This window comes from Zootoca vivipara, chromosome 11, assembly GCF_963506605.1.
Source record: "Zootoca vivipara chromosome 11, rZooViv1.1, whole genome shotgun sequence".
NCBI classification, from domain to species: domain Eukaryota; kingdom Metazoa; phylum Chordata; class Lepidosauria; order Squamata; family Lacertidae; genus Zootoca; species Zootoca vivipara.
The window spans coordinates 32,614,802-32,635,103 of record NC_083286.1 but is presented as its reverse complement, the minus strand read 5'-3'; positions in this window follow the sequence as shown (position 1 = coordinate 32,635,103).

The following is a 20,302-nucleotide window of genomic DNA, read 5'->3' as shown; positions in this document are numbered from 1 at the left end:
TTCTGTGAGCGATTTATGCCCTGCCCCCCTTAAAAAAGCTCAACAACTTTGGCTTGCTCCCCTAAAAAAAGCTCAACAACTTTGACCCCCCAATGGGTAAATCACTGCCATTTTTTTTTGTGAGTAGATTGCAGTCTCTTGGTTGTTGGATGTCCCTGTTGTATTCTATGAACTTTGTTGGGAAGTTTCCAGATAAACTGTACAATCCTAGACATGTCCACTCAGAAATAAGTGCCAACCCCATGTCGTAACATGTATGGAATTTCCACTTTCCAGGTCACTTTCCAATAGAAAGGAGATCATTGGGCTTTTCTAATATGTAGCCACCATGTGATAAGTGGTTTGGTCCTGAGTGCCATAGAAATGAATGGAACAAGCTAGTCTTTGTGATTAATAAAAACAAAACCTCATTACTTTTTATGGGATGGAGCAAATATGAACAGACTTCTTGCGGGACATGGGGAGGCCTTATAGGTCAGTGGCAGAGGATTCTCTTCACAGGCATAAGCATTGGTGGAGGAAGAGGAGTGCGGGGGAGCACCCCCAGGACGTGTGCCAGTCCTGCCCCGCCTGCTCTCCGCCCCCCCTCCCAGTGCCAAAGCATGAAGCACCACCACTGGGCTTAAGGTCCCAGATTCCCTGGTATCTCCTGTTAAAAGAGTCTTGGGCAGCTGGAAAAGTCCTATGCTTGAGACCATGGAGAGTATCTGGCAGCTGGAATAGACAATACCTGGCTAGATCAGGGGTGGCGAAACTCCTGCCCACAAGGCCATTATCCTCTAGCCATATGTGACATCAGGTGTGGGGCAGATAGAGATGTGGCAGGATCCTGTGGACAATTTGGTTGCACAGCTGATCCCTGCAGAATGCAGCCCTGTGTTCAGTGCTTTGCTGAGCACAAGGCTGGCAACGTCCCTTGCACTGCAGTTCCCAGGGGCCTGACAACCAGCTGGCTGTTGGGTGCTTGGGAAGTGCAGTGCAAAGGGCTTTGGCAGATGGGAGGGACAACCCACTTGTCAATCATCTGCCATCATAATGATGTCAGGTGTTTGTCAGGCGGGTTGTCTGCCTACTTGTCACAGTTGGCCTGTGGGGGTGGGGGAAGGATAGCCAAAAAGGTTTCCCATCCCTGGACTAGATGAACAAACAGTTTGACCTGATGCACATCAGCAACCTATTAGGGATGGTGATGGATTCCATTGCAATCAAGTTCTAAAGCAAATTTATCCTATCTGCACAGGCCAGATCCATGTACAAATCAGAATATGAGCCTGGTATGAAATTCACAGTCTGGACGACTCCATTATGAAGCTTTTCCAGGTGCTCTTCAGAGCCTGTGTTGGATTTCACAATCCTCCATTACTTGATTTCAAACTGGCTCTGCAAACTGGATTCAACGCTTCCGTCACCTCCAGCTGTGTTCAGCATTGGCAGTCTTTATAAGGCATTTGCTCTGAGGGTTAATTACACAAAGTAGTTTCCATGCTTTGTGATTTTAATGTAAAGGTATTTCTCAAGATCTTTTCAACAACTTGAAATCCATTTGCTGAAATCCCCCTTGCTGAGTCCATCCATCATTACCTCTTTCCTTCCCTCAAGGATGAAATTTACATTTGATGAGGAAAAGGTAGTCTAGGAAGAATTCCAGGTATGTGCATCTGGGTAATTACACCCCTTTTAATCCAAGTAATGTCTGCTCTGCACCAGCTGTGAATGCCCTCCCCCTCCTTTGTGAGTGGCATGTTGTTGACAGAGGTAGTGACTGGTGACTGGACAGATGCTCACCTGTGTATTATAGAACAGTTCATTTGGCCTTGGCATGACAAATTACATGAACTCCTTGTCTGGGCATTTCACATTAATTGAGGTTTCAGTCAATCCTTTTATGACAAGCTTTGTCTTTTATTAGTGCCCCTCTGATATTAAACTTGATTAATTTCTGCAGTGTTCCTCATTTGAAACATTTGTGCCCAATCCCATTTTTTTAAAAAAATAAAAAAGTATTACTGTCATCATGTGCTCAGCCCCCTTAATAGCATGCACTGATTTGATAGTTACTTGATAATGTTGATATGTTCTTACAACAATAGGGGTCCATAAAAGGTGATGATGGACATTCCAGTATCCAGTTGGTTCTCTGAACACCACCCTTTCTCAAAATATAGCTTTGGCTCGCACCCCAGAAGCCAAGCAATTAAAAATGTTCCAAATCAATTAATCTAGCTGATAAATTTATTTAAAGGCTGCTGCCGAAGTTATAGCTGCAATTGTTGGCCTAGTAAATACTGGGTCAGTAGAGATGACAATTTATCAAGTGATGACTTACTATGGAGTGCATGGAATCACTTGGAAAGTTCGTATTTTGTCATGTCCTGTGAAGTGGTGAGGAGGTTTTTAACATTCTTCCCTTTCCCCAGATTTCTTATTGGATGCAGCTGGGTGCTTAAATGTTCCTTACCACTTGGCAAATTTTTAACCAACTTGCTTACCCAGTGGTTCTATACAGGCACTGTTGTAAGTTACCACTCACTAGAGGATTGTCTGTGTCCATCCATTGCTGTGGGAATCTCCCTTTCATGTACATATTTTTTATAATTATCTGTCTAGACCATCCTCTGGATCCCGGCTCTAGAATCCCTGTTAACTTGCCCGTCACTTTGCTACTTGGCTGTAAATTAGCTTAGCTACCTGAAATTCTTCTGCCAAGCACCTTACTGCATCATGAGAGACATTTTACACTTTCCAATCTTCACATAGGTGTGAAACGTATGTGTTGTAGGTATGTATGTATTGGCTGCTATTTACTTGGCTGCTGAGAGGGTTGGTTTGCTTCTTAGCTAGTCTAGGTCCTGCATCCAGCAAAAACATATGTGTTCAATTTAACTCTATAGGAGTCTTACTGACCTCGAGAAGGATTACTTACAGTTGGAAACACTGGTTCTTACTAAGGATTGGACTGGATTCTTACAGCAGCATTCATCTTTGTTTGTTCTCGTTACACATGGACAGGCTTTGTGCCGTTCTTTATAGGGACCCAGGTGGCGCTGTGGTTAAACCACTGAGCCTAGGGTTTGCTGATCAGAAGGTCGGCGGTTCAAATCCCTGTGACGGGGTGAGCTCCTGTTGCTTGGTCCCAGCTCCTGCCAACCTAGCAGTTCGAAAGCACGTCAAAATGCAAGTAGATAAATAGGAACCGCTACAGCGGGAAGGTAAACGGTGTTTCCATGTGCTGCTCTGGTTTGCCAGAAGCGGCTTTGTCATGCTGGCCACATGACCTGGAAGCTATACGCCGGCTCCCTCGGCCAATAATGCGAGATGAGCGCGCAACCCCAGAGTCGGTCACGACTGGACCTAATGGTCAGGGGTCCCTTTACCTTTACCTTTTATCGCCTAAAGAGGCTCATTATATGTGGGAAATGTGGGAAGTCCCCTCTGTGAATGGAAGTGGCATTCTGGTTGTGCAAGGGGTTCCCTGTTTTTACCCACAGAGACCCTCTCCAGGTTAGGAAAAATGGCACAAAGCCTGCTCAGATGTAACCAGGAAAAACAAAGATGAATACCTTGGCAGATGGTTTCCACCTTCTGGCTGAGCAATAGGGAGATTTGATGTGAAGAGGAAGGAGTCTGCCTGCATAGGCTAATGTTATCTTCTACAGGTCCCAGGTGACCAACTTCAAGGAAAGTATACCAAGTCATCTCAACTAGTGGAAATGAACAAAGCCAACACAGATGGAGAAGCATATTATGGTGAGTAGATTAGCGTGTTGCCTCCTGATTTAGGTCAGATGTGGGTTGCTTCCCGACAACCTGTTTATTGAGCATTCATCATGGTCTGTTTGCATACAGCTTGCAGGGAAGTTAGAAGGATATTGGCTACTTACTGAGCATCCATTCTGATGTGTTTGTGCAGGGTTTTTTGCCCCACATTTCCACTGTATGTCTCCATCACTTTCCTTATTGGAAAAAGTCAGATTTTGCAAGGAAGTGAGATTGTTACACAAAAGTGCCAAATCAATATTTATTGCGCAACCTGAATTTGAATAATTATTCTAGCAATAACCTGCCCCCCTCCTGGGTTTGTTTGCCTCGCACTTGGATTGCCCTGGATTGATTTTGAAAGAAGCCAGTGACATTGTATCTATTCCAGTTGCTAGTCCCAGATATTTCTTCTCTCCTGGAGAAGGGAGTGGCTGTTTCTGGGGCTGCCTAGACATGACTTTGTTAGCGTTTGTCTGTTCACATGGGTGACTCACTCCAGGAATATTAATAGATGGGATAGAAGCCAAATCAAAGACAGTTCCATTAAAGTCTTTGAGTTTTCAGGGTGCTTACAAAATCAACATGCTGTGCAATGTTAATATTTGACCAGTGAAACTGCAGCTTCCCTTATCCCGACTCTGGCTCTGAGCCATATAAAACACAGGACAGATGTTATGCTTTAGTAGGGTCAGGGTTATCAAGAGGGTGTGATTAATAGCCCATTGCTTTACTTTTTGACACTTCATGTTTTGTTTATTGCCAAGGAAACGCAGAAATCATTGATAATTTTGTCTCTGTGTAAAATACAACTGAATAGACAGTGCAGAGAAGACTCTTGATCCTGCACTTCGTTCTTGCAGTACCCCAGATTATTGGGCTGAAACTTTTTGGATCTGAGTGCTACTGATACAGACATGTCAAAGGTCAGAGGTTAATGCCTCTTCACAAAAATAACAACTGTGAATGGAAACAAGGTGTTCTCTACTGTATAATGATTTCCTATCATACGATCAAGGCAAAAATGTTAGAGTTCAGAAAACCACTGACTTTTAGGAAGGCATCAAAGTAATTTGTTAGTCTTTGATGTAGGAAGTTATTTATAACATTACAGTGCTTGCTGATTGTATGATATGGCTCCTAGCAGACATGGATGGTCAGAGTTAAAATAACATTGTATAGTGGGAAACCTGAAGCTTGGAAATGGATGATGTAATTAGTTATATTAAGGGTTTTTTTTACTTGTTTAAAATACCTACCGTAAGTATTTTGGAAAGGTACTCTTTCTCTGTGAGGGCTATTTCCTCAATTATCATTTCCTTAATAGAAACCAATTCTTTGCATAGAAAGGGTGTATGCGGTAATATTTGAAGTGCCCTGCAAATGTAGTTTTTTAGAAATAGGAATGCCCCAGTTTGGCAGATGCTAAACCATACATCTTTAGTCACTTGCTTGTTTGCAATATATTTTTGTTGGATCCTCCAACAAAACGACTCTACTTACTTCCCCTCCCATTTTATATTCTTAACAACCCTGTGTGGGAGACAGGAGCAGGTTGGTGTCAGCAAAGGTAACTCTCTACTCAAGGAAACACGGTCAACTCAGAAGACCGGGCCTAGTGAGCACAGCAACTCATCCCAGTAGATCCTGCCCTTATGAGGCAGTTGTGGGGGCCTTCCCACCATTGTCTTAAGTCTCTTCATCCTCTGGGTCCTTCCCAAGCAATATGAGACTGTGTTACCATATCTATCTCTGCTCCTCCCTCTTTATACCTCTTCTGGTTTGGGGAGATCAGAGGGAACCTGTTGCAGTCAGGCTTCTTCAGCAGCCTGACTCATTTCTGCCTCTTGGTGCCCCTCTTGTCCAGCCTCTACTTCTGCCTCTGTTTCTGGATTGGTCTCTTCATGCACACTAAACCCTGTTACCCCTTCAGCTTCTGACACCTCCTCTTCCCAGTCTTCTCCCTCTTCTCCCTCTGACTGTTCATTGTCGTCCCATCACCAATCCCTGGGCTCTGAGCCTTCTTCCTTTGGGGGTTCCCCAGCACGTGCCTCCCATCACTCTTGGCATCCAGCCAGTCCATGATATCCTTTCAGGTAGGCTAGACTAAGAGATAGTAACAGACTCAAGGTCACCCAGTGAGCTCCATGACTAACTGGGGATCTGAACCTCACTGTCCCCTGTTCTAGTCTGACACTCTGAACACTTTGCCACCCTAACAAAGCCCACTAAAGCAAAACAACAAAGAAAAATCACTAGAAAATGGGGAGGCTTTTCTTAATACAAAGCATTTTTACCTGTTGCATAAAAGTATCCAGTGAACTGCCTAAGCAGTGGTGGCCCTACTATTAGGCAGAGTGAGGTGGGAACCTCAGGCGGCAGGTGCTGAGAGACAGAGAGCACCAACAAGGTGTTAGACTGAGGACAGAGTTCTGTGACCCACGTAGCCTGCCTTGCACTGCCTAAGGAATCCTGGTGCCCTTGGGTGTGGTAGAGGACACTGCCTCAACACCAGCATTGAAGTAAAATTAAATCGCCTATCTGTCTGGTTGCTGATTGTATGTGACACAGAGAAGGGGCATCATCATCTGGCCCTTTGCCTCAGGTAGCAAAATATATTGGGACGGCAAATAGATCTCTCTTGATAGGGAGTTCCACAGGGAGGACACTGCTGTTCCTTGTCTCTATCGGCCTTGCCTTGGACAACAGCGGCACCCAGAGAAGATGAAATGAAGATGAAACTGATGTAAGGAACTGGGTTGTCCTTACATCAGTTTCAAAGAGAGCACATGCAGTTTTAACCTTAACAGTTTGGAGATGGGAAACCTGTGGCCGTCCAGATGTTGTCCAGCCAACAACGTCAATTGTCTACAGTGATGAGAGTTGTAGTCCAACAACATTCATAATCAGTAAATGGATAGCTTAGTTGCTTAGAGCATTGTGCTGATAATGCCAAGGTTGAAGGTTTGATCCTTGTATGTGACAGCTGCATATTCCTGCATTGCAGGGGTTGGACTCGATGATCCTCAGGGTCCCTTCCAACCCTACAATTCTATGATTATAACCCATGAATTACACATTGCAAATTCTCTGATAATTTCTATTGATTTTCTTGTAAGTTTGATATTGTTCTTAGTTCTTTCAAACCAAAACAAAACTTCATATGTTACTTATTGACATGAACTATGTTCTTTGCTCCCGGATCAGCAGTCGTTCAGTCTATATATCTAAAATAAGAATCACAGCATCAAGGCTGCCATCCACCTCATGAAAGATTCTTCCTCCATAATTAAGCTCTGTCCTCCCCATGCTCTTTTCTGTGGCTGAAGTAAGATAAAACGTCCAGCTCTTTATAGCAAGGGAAGTTGAGTAACAGGTTCACTGGGATGTCAGGAGGAGGTATTTTAAAAGGCTCATTGGCTCTAACCTTTGCCTAATCTAATCTGTTGATCTTCCTGCCTTTACAACTGTCATTCAAGAAAAATTAAACCCAGTAGGTGAGACTGGTGGAGTTAGACTGCTAGACTGGAAGAGCATCTAGAAGATTAAAAAGTGTGAGAAAGTGAATGAATTGGTTTTTTTTATTTAAAAAAAGACTCATGAAATAATCTGATAAAAGAGACAAAGGAAATAAGATGGGGTTGAAAATAAATAGCAATGAAAGTTGAAAAGGAAGGGAAAAAAATCATTGAACAGAAGAGAAAAAATGTTAAGATAAGTACGGTAAGTGCATATAAAAAGAAATGCTTAAGAACAATAGTGTGTTGATGAAAAAAGATGGGTTAAAAGGTTGAAAACCATGAAAGAAGCTCAAAATAGAGCGTGGCATCCCAAGATCTCATGCCAGGGTCTCTCTCTCTCTCTCTCTCCCCCCCCCCCGAAAACAGATCCATACAGCATATAAAGGTTCAAATGTAATATTGAAGAACTTACTTTTTAGCAAAAAAAAAAAAAAACTTTAGATACTGTAAATGAAACCCCCCCCCAAATTTCTTTTGTGGCAGAATGTTGAAGTTAAGTTAATTTTATTTGTTAATCTTCAAGCTGTGAGATGAGTAGATGTATGAGATTGCATGTTGGTCAATAAAGGAAAAAGCTAGCAGCCTTGAATATATGCATTTGCTTTCCATTTCTGCAGGGGTTATTTGTTTGTAGGGCTGGTATAACTCTTGCCAAAGAGGGCTACTACCATGATCCTGCTGAATAGACCTATGTTTCCATGCACAGATCAAGCACTGGATCAGGAACAGCAGACACACATCTGGTAAATCCAGCTGTGCTCCTGTGTGGGGATGTTGTCTAGTAGTGCTACATTGCTTTTAATGGAATACTTAACACATGCTCATCCACATTTTGGCACTACTACTAAGAACATTTCCAAAAAGTGTGACTAGACTAGAGTCGAGATGCCTGTCTTCGGGGTAGCTTTTTATTCGGGCTGCAAAGGGATCAAAGAATCACAAAACCATGCCTATTATGGGATAGCAACCACTGCAATGTGAGACCATGCCTGTGTGAAGTGGCTTGTGCAGATACTGCCTTCTTATCAAGTAACTGCGAGGCCTGTCACTGGTGGCAGGTCTCTCAAGCGATAACCTTAAGTACCACTTCAACTGCTGCTACTGCTTTGGAAGGAAGTTTAGATACTAGCAGCAACAATCCAGGCTTCGGAGAGAACACAGAATTCGTGCAGTCCCCACTCAAAAAGCTTAACAAGTCAGAGACAGAAATGGAGGAGGGCAATGGGAATAGAGGAAAGTCATGGTGGTGAATGGTGGTGGGAACTGCAGGTAAAAGAAGCAGAGGGAGGATTGGGAAGCAGGTCTGAACGGGAGAAGAAGGAAGAGTCTTGGAGAAGAAAGAGAGAGGAAAGGCAGCAGTTCTGCAATAGAGCACAGATGTTGCTTGCAGAAGGTCCAAGGGCCATAGCTGAGTGGTAGAGCATCTGCCTTGCATGAAGAAGGTCTCAGGTTCAATCCCTGGCATCTTCAGGTAGGGCTGGGAGAGAGCTGCTCCCAATTAGTGTAGTACTGAGCTAGATGGATCAGTGGTCTGATTCAACATCCTACTGTAAGTTCCAGAAAGGGCTCTAAAAGGCCCTGGCCTGAAATTCCAAAGCTGAATTGCACAGACCTGAGTTTCCCCACTCCTACTTTACAGAAAACCTAAGTAAAAATTCTTCATTTAAAAAGGAAAAACAATACAGATTTCTCCTTTCTCACTTCAAAGCCTACTTTGTGTTGCTGAATTTTCAGTAGTGAAAATTAATTATGCTTGTTATTGTATGCACCAATTCATTTCCTCAACAGACAATAACAGTTATCATAGCTTTCTTTTATCTGGAGTGTGTAATGGCTGCTTCCCCAGTGTTATCTGATTTGGTAAGGAGCCGTTCCTCTGATCCACATTCCATTGTCAAAACGATGGCTGATTAAGCCTCTTTCATTTACCAGAATGGAACGTTGTTCGCCATGTTTTTTATCCCCTTGAATCTCTCCTCTTGTATAGTTCTAGGTTTACCATTCTTTCTTTCCATCTGGTTTTTCTCTGCTTTAAACACTTGTCTGCCACATAATTTCCCAGGAGAATCACATTATTATATCTACCACAATTTCCCCCTCTTTTCTTGCTTAACTTTAAAATATCATGGTGTGAGTTACAGGAATTCAGACTGTGATGCTGAAATCAAACAGGATTGTGACATCTTCTCTGCTGTGCCGTTCTTGCTGGATGAGCATTCAGCTGATAAAAATGTGTATTGGTTGTCCACAAACTCAAGAGTTTACACTTTTCCTATCATTTGCCATAAATATCCTGTTACTTTGATTAAACATGAGGCCATCCAGTTCATCCTCTGGAACAGGGCTGGGGAACCTGTGGCTCCCCAGATGTTGCTACAATCCAGCTCCCATCACCCCTGATTATTGGCTATGCTGGCTGGGCTGGTGGGAGTTGCAGTTCAGCAACATCTGGAGGGTCAAAGGTTTTTCTATCCCTGCTCTATAACTTCTACTCTGTGTTTACAGTGACTTCTAACTTCAGAATAATTTTGTGATCGGTTAGCTTGCCTTGTAATTCTTCCCCCAAGTTTTTCTTGAGAATTCGGGGGGGGGGGGAGAGCGCGGGAATCGGTTACTTAATGTGAAAGATATTGAAAGACCCAAATCCTGCCCCCTCTAGCATTCTTCATCACGGCCCCCCTTCTCAATCCAAGTAACCTTTACAGGGTGATGGTTAAAAAAAGGTAGTGGATAAGACTTGTTGGTGACAGGAGAGGCCTCTAGATTCAATGAACCGGACTGAGAGATGTGGGAAACAATGCTTGGGGGGGGATCCAGGCCACAGGGATGGGGCTTAGACCTCCACTGCCATCAGCAAGCCATCCAATTGTTAGTTCCCTCAGCCTCACATGGCCTGGCTATGTTCTGGCCTGAACTTCAGAGATAGTTTTGGGTGGGATTTCAGAACTGGGGCTATTTAGTTTTCTAAGCTGCACTCCCCTAAGTCTATTCACTTCAATCACTGGTGCTCCCCAGAGAGAGCACGCCAGATTCTGCCTTCTTATTTAAGTTTTTGTAAGATCAATAAGACTACAACCCTTGCACTGTAAGATCAATAAGACTACAACCCTTGCACTGAATATTGTCCTAAAGGACACTGGTCCTAGTTCAGCTCTAACTTCATGCAGCCAGTTGCTCCAGGTGGAACTGCACAATCCCACTCATGTTAAAAGTTTAATTGAGTGGGTTCAGTGGTGTTGGTGTTGGGTGCAGTAATCAGGATACTTCAGTACACAAATTCCCTTTCTGGTGCAGGGTAGCTTTATTTAGAAGCTTTGCTTTTGTCTGAGCCAGTGAACTCTTTGAACTCAGCTCCTGTTCTAAATTTACCCAGCCCTGCACTGAACCAGCTGCTTGTTTGATGCATCAGTGGGTGGAGATTCACTTGGGCAGCTGCATGCATCCATTTCTTGCACTCTGTAATTTGTACAGCTGGGCAAATAGATAATAAAGGGTGATATTATGCAGCATTAGCCACACTCCGAGTAGACCCATTGAAATCAATGGAGTTTAGGCCATGGCTTTCTATAGCTCTGCTCTGAGTACAGTTAACCCAGGCTATCACCCAAAGATTTTTAGCATGAATGCATCTATCCCCTTCTCTTCAACCCTTCTTCCTCTACTATCTTGGCTGGCAGCTGGATGCTCCCACTGTTGTCTGGCTGACAGGAACTGAGCAGATCCTCCTTCCATCTGCTGATTACAGTGTCCTGCTCAAGGTCTCATTTATATGTGAGTGTCTGTGGGAAGTGGAGATGACCTTCATCTGCTGAGTGTCCTTCTGCAGGGCTGGATCACCTCCAGAGTCCCATTTCTGACTCTTTTGCAGGTGTATCGTGGCTTCCCACAGGATCGAGAACCTACAATTCATTTTATTAAGAGTTATTTTTTAAATAAATCATCTTTTTTGTTGTCCAAAATTATTTGTACCACTCAAAACAATTAGTTTCCCTATAATGAGGGAGATATTTAAGAGCGACCTTCATCTGAATAATTATATTTATACATCTTTTCAGTATTTTGTTGTACATTAATAATATGCATTGGCTCTACTGAAAGGCTCCTTGTTCTTTTCCTTGGTTGAAATCCAATTTGTGCTAAGTCACTTGCTCACTGCCAAGGATAACAATCTGTAGGCAAGAGACAGGAAGCTAACGGGGTCTTACTCTTCAAATTGCCTTTCTTTTCTAATAAAGCTTTCTCTCATCCGTTTTGAATAAGATTGCCATTTCCCTCTCCTATTTCTGTTTCCCTATATTCCTGTCACAATGCTGGTTAGTTATACCCATTTTCAAATGTAATAATGGTTAAAGCTTTTCTTTTATATGCTTTTGGAACATCAGGGAAGGGTGGAGCAGTTAAGCAAAAAATGATATACTTAGGGTTAAAAGTATGAAACTTGGCATACTTATACATGGATCCATATTAAACTTTTTGAAATAAATTGATCTCAGTAGGCACTGTCCTTTGGGTGGCTGGGACTGCCTTGTACAGTTAAGTCTGAGATCATGCACCTTGGGTTAGAAGTATGAAACTTGGAGGTGAGGACAATGTATACTCTCATATTTTAAGTTTTATTCCACTCTACTTTTTTAAATACCTGCTCTATGGCTCAAGGAGTCTGCAGTGACACTCCCAGCCTGTAGGTGTCACTGCTATCTCTACACCAGGGGTTCCCAACAAAATTTTATCGAGGACCCCTCATCGAGCCGCTATTGTGACAAGGACCCCCATTAATTCCGAATCCTAAAATTAAAAAGTGAGAGCCAAATTACGTAAGAGTCTTAATTTGGGAATGGAGAAGACAGGGTACCTGCGCAGTAGCGCGCAAATGAAGCCGAAGCGCGCAAAGCATCTTGGGGAGGTGAGCGTTAGTAGAATGCGCGCGCTGCCTCTTTGCAAAACAGTAGTGTTTGTAAAGCGCCACCTAACGGCATACAGCAGAACTACTGCCTCTATCTAATTCTAGTTTTGTGCTAGACTCTGCTCATGCAGGAAGCGGCCAAAACAAAAAATCTGTTATCATATGAAATATATTTAATATATTTTTTATTCTAATAGCATCTTGCGGACCCCTCTGGCATAGCTCGCGGACCCCCTGGGGGTCCGCGGACCACCTGTTGGGAACCACTGCTCTACACCACATCCTCCATACTAGTAAGGACCACCCACTTCCAACACTCCTCAACCACACACCCTATTCTCTTCAGCAACCTTTGCAAACCCCACTTATTCCCAGGAATGTGGGCATAGAATTACAGTCTAAGTGGCATTTAACGGCTGTTGGTGTACCCTGACTGCAGAAATACAGAGATAGCACTGAGGTCTTCCAGCCATTGATTAATTGCTGGGGGAAATCATGTTTCTAGCGCTGAAAGGTTGTAGGATGTATTTACAGTGCTATGAAAGGTTGTAGGATGTATTTCCTCTTGACCTTGAGACAGTTCCAAAAGCAGAGACATATAGAGTCATGTACTTAGCATTCGTTTTTGCACTTTCAAATCGTTTTCAAAGCACTATCCTCTTGCAACTCTACAAGAAGCCCTGTCCTAATGGTGAGCGAGAGCCTGGAGGTAAGGTGGATACTTGAGGGTGGCTTAGTCAATGTCAGGCTGGAGATGCAGGACCATGGATAGCTCCAAGTTGGTTTTGGCAAGGTAGGCTTTTTAGCCCACTTTGGGCAGATGATCTCTTCATAGCCCCACCCCATTCCTGAAGAATGGAACGCCGAGTAGTTTCTTGGCCTGGAGCCTAGCATTCTGTTGCTTCAGTCATCTCCTACCTTGTGCATTGCCTGTGCTGGCAAACAGACCCTGGAGAGGGTAGGAAGCTAGTCCATGGCTAATTCCAAAGTTTAACTATGTACTTCATTTCTAGTATTATGAAAGAGGGGGAAATTATTGCCTACTTTCTCCACATCATGCACAATTGTATTGAGAAGGAAGTGCTGTCTCTGAGGGTTCCCGTTCAGGTATCTCCAGCTTAAAAGTATCTGAGTGAATAGGCTCTGGTTTAGGGTTGGTGTTTGGGCGTAAATATGGATTCAGCACTTTTTGGGCTTAACCTGCTGATCTTCCCGATCGTGATAGTCATTGAGTACTGTTGTCAACCAGTACTTAAATTCTGCCAGGTTCCCAGGTCACATGACTAAGCTGAACAGAGTTAGGATTCAGTGTCAGTCTTCCTGCCCACTCCTGCTATACCCTTGGAATGCCCCTTTTTGGGGACTTACACTGGCTGATCCCAAGATCTACCACATCCTCACTCACTCATTCTGGTGGATCCTGGTTGAGGTTGAGGATTTCACTCTGTTTAAGAAAATAAAGTGTAGATGCTCCTTAGATTTGTAGAAAGGTATATGGTATTGTGCAACAATTGGGATACTGGGTACAGATTGCCACACCTCAAAAATGATATTACAGAACTATTGCTTTAATTTATGTTGTTGAGCACTTTGCACTCACTGAGGAAAGGCAGGGTGTAAACATTTTAAATAAATAGCTCACAGGACCGTGACACCAGGTTGTCTGCAACATGGCATTATTAAAGTTCAAGTTGCCTTTGCAGAGTAAGTTGCTTTTTATTTTATTCATTTATTTCCTCACATGCACTGCATAGCTCAATCCAAAGTATCTTGTGGTATCAGTCCGACGAGGCAGCTGGGCTCACAACCAACATACCCAGAGGCTGGAGATTAAAATAACTACAGCAACCAGACGTCCCTCCATTTTTAGCTGTGTGATGTCGACAGGAAAAGGGTTCCTTGAAGCAGAGATTCCACATTAAAGCAAACCAGGTTTTCTGAAGCCAAGGTTCAAAAACTAACTGAAAAAGCCTTTTTACAGCCAAGGCCTCCCCTGCCCTCAGGAAGGATCTTCTTCTTCTTCTTCTTCTTCTTCTTCTTCTTCTTCTTCTTCTTCTTCTTCTTCTTCTTCTTCTTCTTCTTCTTCTTCTTCTTCCAGAGGGCACTGACAGATAATGCAGAGCACACTTTCATAATCTGCATGGGATCCTTTAATTTGCTCCATCTGTGCTTCTCGCGGTTTCTAGATAATTCCTACACTCAAGGAAGATAGCTGTGGTGGTTTTTTAAATTTACATTTTGAGAAGGATCGCATCACGTTTTCACTTGTATGAAATGGTAAGATTTGGAAGAAAAGAAATTATTTTCAATCGCCAACTCCTCCAGATTCTGAATGTTGAACACAGGGGGAGGGAACACTTTGAGGACCAAAGTCCATATTGCCTTACAGGCTACCCTCTGAGGGCTGCATACCAGTGGTGTGTGTGATGAGAAACAATATCAGAGAACCAAGGATGGGAAATGATGCACTACCCCAGGCATAGGCAAACTCCGGCCCGCCAGATGTTTTGAGACTACAATTCCCATCATCCCTGACCACTTGTCCTGTTAGCTAGGGATGATGGGAGTTGTAGTTCCAAAATATCTGGAGGACTGGAGTTTGCCTATGCCTGCTCTCCCCTTTCTCACAGGATTTCAAAATAATGTCTCATGGCTATGTCTGCCTGGTTTATCATTGTTTCAAAATTACGGTTAGCTCTTGACCTTGTCTTTTGCTCTAGAGAGTCTAAATAACAAAGACATGTCCTTTGTCCATAGACGCTGAATTTAATTTTTTGGCTATAAATGAGTGTAGAGTCGAATTCACTTTTGCAGATCCAAATAATCACTTGCTAAGTGTCCCAAATGGGTCAGCTGCTGCCAATTGCTCTCAATGTCAGCAATGTTTTATTATACTTTAAAATTTTGTAGTGAGGTAAATGGAGCATATGGGAAGCTGGGCTATAAATGTTTTAACAAACCATCTTCCTGTTAGCTCAGTAAGTGCTGCAGATCAAGTGCTCTTGAGAAATTGGTTTACAGTTTTGGACCTTGCAAACCATGAAAATTACAAGAGTGGGCTGTCACTGTAAAAAAGGGTAAACTTCTTGGGTTCAGAGGAGGTCACGCCTTTATATGGTGACCTCTCTACAGTTCTGAAAATAAAGTTAATTGTACGATTTTTAGGGGGAAGTCACAGCCAATGTCTTGTATCTAGACTAAGTTGGTGACATTAAGTTTGAAACCAATGGGAATTAAGTAATGACTAAATTGTTTTCAGTCGAACTTAAGTGCAACTAACTTGCATATAAACTATACATTTAAAGTACATGACTATTGGGAAATATAGTTTGTTAAGGATGCTGGGAAGTGTAGTTCTGCGAGGGGTAAACTACAGTTACAAAAATTCTTTGGGAGAAGTCATGCACTTTAAATGTAAAGAGGGATATACAGGCATCTGGAAGCAACCCCCATTGATCTATTTCAAAAAGTGAAAATCCGGACACTAAAGTTGAGCTTTTTTTAAAAAAAAAGTTTTGGAAATTCTGGACGTATGGCAACCCTACATTGATCTTAGTGGAACTTCTCAATAAATGCTTATAGGAATGCCTGGTTTGTCTGGATCTCACCCAGGTGCTTGGATCCTAAGTTCCATGTAAATGAGGAAGTGATTGCTGTAACTCATCACTTCTCATAATATTCCAAAGAGTTTCCCAAACACAGCAGTAGGTTTTCAGTGGAGGACAGGACTGCAAAGGTAAGGAGGAGATAGGAAAGCACAATTCCAGCCCATTAAATCTGTTCCAACTCATGGAAGGGAAGCTGGGATCCAAGTCACTGGCAAGAAGATTCTATCAATAAATAGAAAAGTTTCACACAAAGTCCGTCTGTCCGTCTGTCCATCCATCCACCCATCCATCTATCCACCCACCCATCTATCCATCCATCCCAGAGCCGGCCCACCAATGAGGTAGGGTAAAAACTTGCCTCAGGCAGCAGAAGCAGAAGAGACTGCCCATCCCACTGCTTCCACCACTGGCAGAACACCACTCCTCTTTCTGGTGCATGACATTACTGTTCATCTTCCCAGCCTTGGGGTGGAGAAAACAAGTGGGATCACCTTGTGGAACACTCAAGCTCTCACCGAGTTCTGTGAGGATTGGATGTTTCTGTGTGCAGCATTGTTGCTTGTCTTCCCCACTTTGGGGCAGAGAAGTCAAGTGGTAATGCCTTGTGGAATGCCCTGGCTCTTGCCAAGTTCAGTAAGAGGGGAGCATTCCGGTGGCAGTGGAAGTGATGGGGGTGGGGCTTGGCAACAAGGGAGGCAGAGGGTGGCACATTCCCATGTTGCCTCAGGTGGCGAAACGGGATGGGCCACCCCATATCCATAAATCCATTCCTAGATAAATAGATAGATGTTAATGTTTTATATGGGTTTTTCTTATTAAAAAATTGTATAATGTATTGATGTTTAAGTTTTTATATGCAAGTTGCTTCAATACCTTTTAGATAAGTGACCAATAATTCTAAATAATAATAGTAATAATAATAATAGATCATATATATTTTACTTACTTATTAGATGATGCATTTCAATGATGTGACAATGAAACAGTGCTATAATATGCCCCACTTGATATGCTCATGGGTGTTTACAATGGAAAATGCACTAGTACTTTAGGTAGTATACAGTTCCTTGGAAATGCCACTGCTTTTGGAATTCACAGATTTCAGTTTGCCAGTCAAGGCGTGGGAATAATAGAGTTTCCCTGACATTTTAAATTAGCAACAGATGACCAAGATCTGACTCCTTACAATGTCCTTCCAGAGTCCAATTCTGTATGATGACGAGAGCTGACCTTTGCATGAACAATCTCCATTTTCTCACTCCTCATTTCTGTTCCTCCAGGCAAAAAAAACAATATCTCAATGTACGACTGTAATTTTGCTGTAGAGCTGAACTGTCATCTTGTTTGCTGTTCTGAGCATTTCTTCCCTACATATGCTATTAATTTGTGGATTTAATATACAATATTCTTATTGCATGGTGGTCTTTGAGCCATGCAACTCCTGAATCCATGACTTTTTTTTAACCAACTGACTGCTTTGCAGACATTTATTTGAAGGTAATTTTACTTGCAAATGGTGGAACAGGTAACACTTCTGTTCACAGAATCTGTAGCTCATTCAGAATTGTGTTGTACCTAGTGCTGCCTCAAAACATGGAACTAATGGAAGCCTATGGAAGCCTATGGAAATTATTTTAAGTGTCTAGGTGGAGAAAAATCAACAGGCCATTCACGTTTATGTTCATGAACTTATTATCAGTGCTTATTGTTTAGGTTTAGGAAATAACTTCTCAGAGAACTTGATCAGAAAGAACCATAAAGGTAATGTGGAAGAGACAACAAGAACTGAAAGGAAAGATATGAAGATGAAGAATAAAAATTAAAAAGAGCACTACAAAAGGGGCCACAAATGGATTAAAACAGAAGAAAATTAATTTGGGTCCATAATCATGAGTCCCAGCTGAGAATAGTGTATATAGTCCTGCCAATTTATTCTCACATCAATCCTGGGAGATACCGTAGGTTAGACTGAGAGATAGTTACTGCCCACAAACACCCAGAGATCATCATAGTTGAGTGGTGATTTGAACCCAGGTTTTCTATCTTCCTTCTCCATAGAACTGAACCAAACCCCTCATTTCCCCCTGTTCATTGTAATTAAAAAGCTGTTGTTTCAGGCACAATCTGTATCATATTTTGCTACCGTGTTTCTCACATTTTAAGACATGTCTTATATTTATTTTTTCTCCAAAAAACACCCCGAGGCTTATTTTCAGGGGATGTCTTATTTTTTTGTTAAGCTTTTTAATTTTTTACCGGTATTAAGCTTTCATAGAGTTTTGCTGGGTCGGGCTCGGTGCGGCGCGCGCTGCTGCCCTTGTCGGCTCCCGCTGGGTCGGGACTCGGCGCTGTGACATCAGCAAGGCCGCGAGGGCGGTACTGTCACCTGGGCAGCCCGGGATCTCCATACACGTGGCCCACTCAAGACATTAAAAACAGCAGCAGCTGGAGGGGCTTTGCCCAGCCACTACTTTTAAAACTCACAGGGCAGCGCTAAACCAGAACGGGGTGCCTATTTCGGGGTGGCTTTCTCCCCCTCCCAGGCTCCCACCTTCGCATCTCCTTCGGCGCTGTTGCTTTTTGCACGCAAACCAAGCTCCGCAGTGCTGGGTGGGGGCGGACTCAAAAGCAGAGCCAACAAACCAGCACCAGAGCTTCAAGCCGGCGCTCTCTCTATGGCACAAGCATAGAGGCTGCTGCCCCATCGGAGCCTAGAGCGGATTGGTCAAACTCCGCTTCCGGGTTGCGTTTCCTTAGAAACCCGAGGCGCGGCGACCCGGAAGCGCTTGCCGGACCAGTTCCGGGTCGCCGCGCCATGGCTGCGCTGGGAGCGTCAGGGTGCCTGCAGGGCGGGAGGGTCGCTGTGGCTTCACTGCTCCTGAGGCAGCACCCGCAGGGACGCTGCGCCGCTTTGGGATGGCGGGGCCTCCCGCTGGACCCGGCAAAGACAGCAGCGCGCGCTGCGCGGAGTCCCGACTGAGCGGGACCCGGGAGAGACAGCAGCGTTCGGCTAGGTGCGCGCTGCAGAAGCGCCATGCAGGCCTGCTCCCACCACTAACACTATGGTACCCCAGCATGTCTTATTTTTGGGGGATGCCTTATATTTTATTGCCTCCAGAAAATCGTGCCATGGCTTATTTTATAGGCACGTCTTAAAATATGAGAAACACGGTAACCTATATGATGTTTGTCTCTTCACAGACTTGATTGTTCTAAAGAAATAAGACATATTTCTACATAGCTGAGGCCATTATTTGAAATGCAGACCAAAAATGAATATAAAAAGAAACATAAATAAAACTCTATTTTATGTATGTATCATATAAACAGTAAAAATATTTACATTACTTAATTTTATGTGAATCTGTTCCCAGATGAGAGTGGAAAACTAGATTCCCATCTTAGTTGTAAACCATCTTCACGATTTTGAATGAATGTATCCCCCGGGGTGTGATAAATAAAATCCAGTAGACTGAAGCCAAGATAAACTTCTCAAAATTGAAACCTTTCGCATTGTTGGAAGCATCATTTCAAGGATTTTCCAAAAAGTGTTAGGGAGTAACACTGGAGATGCCTGGTTAACCCTTATGCTACAACTGTGAATTGTCTTATCTGCGGCATTTTGCTGCCTGAGGTTAAGGACAAGAAGGTGCCCACATCTGCGGATATGGAAACTGGTTAGACAAAACAAGTGACTCTAACTTCAACATAGGCAACGGGACAGTTTCTTCTACAGCACCTTACAGCAGTGAATTCACCTTAGAGCAGCAGAGCTGCTGACCAATAAGGAATGAGAGGGAGTTGCAAAGGGTAGGTACTGCCACACTAAAGGACCGGTTCATTTATCGTATGTGGTGGACCTCCTGATAGGATGGTGTCTGCAGGATGCCCTCTCTGGCAAAGTGCAGTGATTAGCTGGGTATGTAAGGGTTCCATTGAAGAACCACTTTTGTCTATAAAAAGGAAAGATGTCTCCCTTTCTAGGATTGCTAATTCATATTATAGCAAAGTGTATGGAGGAAAAAGTTGGTGAGGATTATTTCTTTTAGTGTGGCCATTGAAAATGTAACCTGAATTGTGGCCAAATACATCCCAGATAGCTTCAAAAGAAGGTGCATTAAACTCAGCCCTTAATCTGGGACATCTTACAAAAACCCTCTTAGTGCTGGGGTGGTCTCTAAATTTTCTTGGCAGTATTGGCTTCATAAGACAAATTCCAATAAAGAAAAAAAACGTTCTCAAAGCTGATAAATGGAAGCCAATGAAAACAACAGAAAAGGCTTAAAGTACTGTATCTAGTCTAAGAACTTTGTTCTCTTTTGGAGCTTGTCATACCTTGAGTTTCTTTTTCACTGGATCAAAAAGGATGGGACTGCAAGTGAGCATAGCATGTTCCCTTCTCTATGTAACACCAGAGCCAGGCCACCTGGCCTCACAATGCTGACTTTGGTGTTCTCACAATCTCTTAACTCAGTATGTGGCCTAGTTTTCTCTCAGTTAATTCACAGTCATGA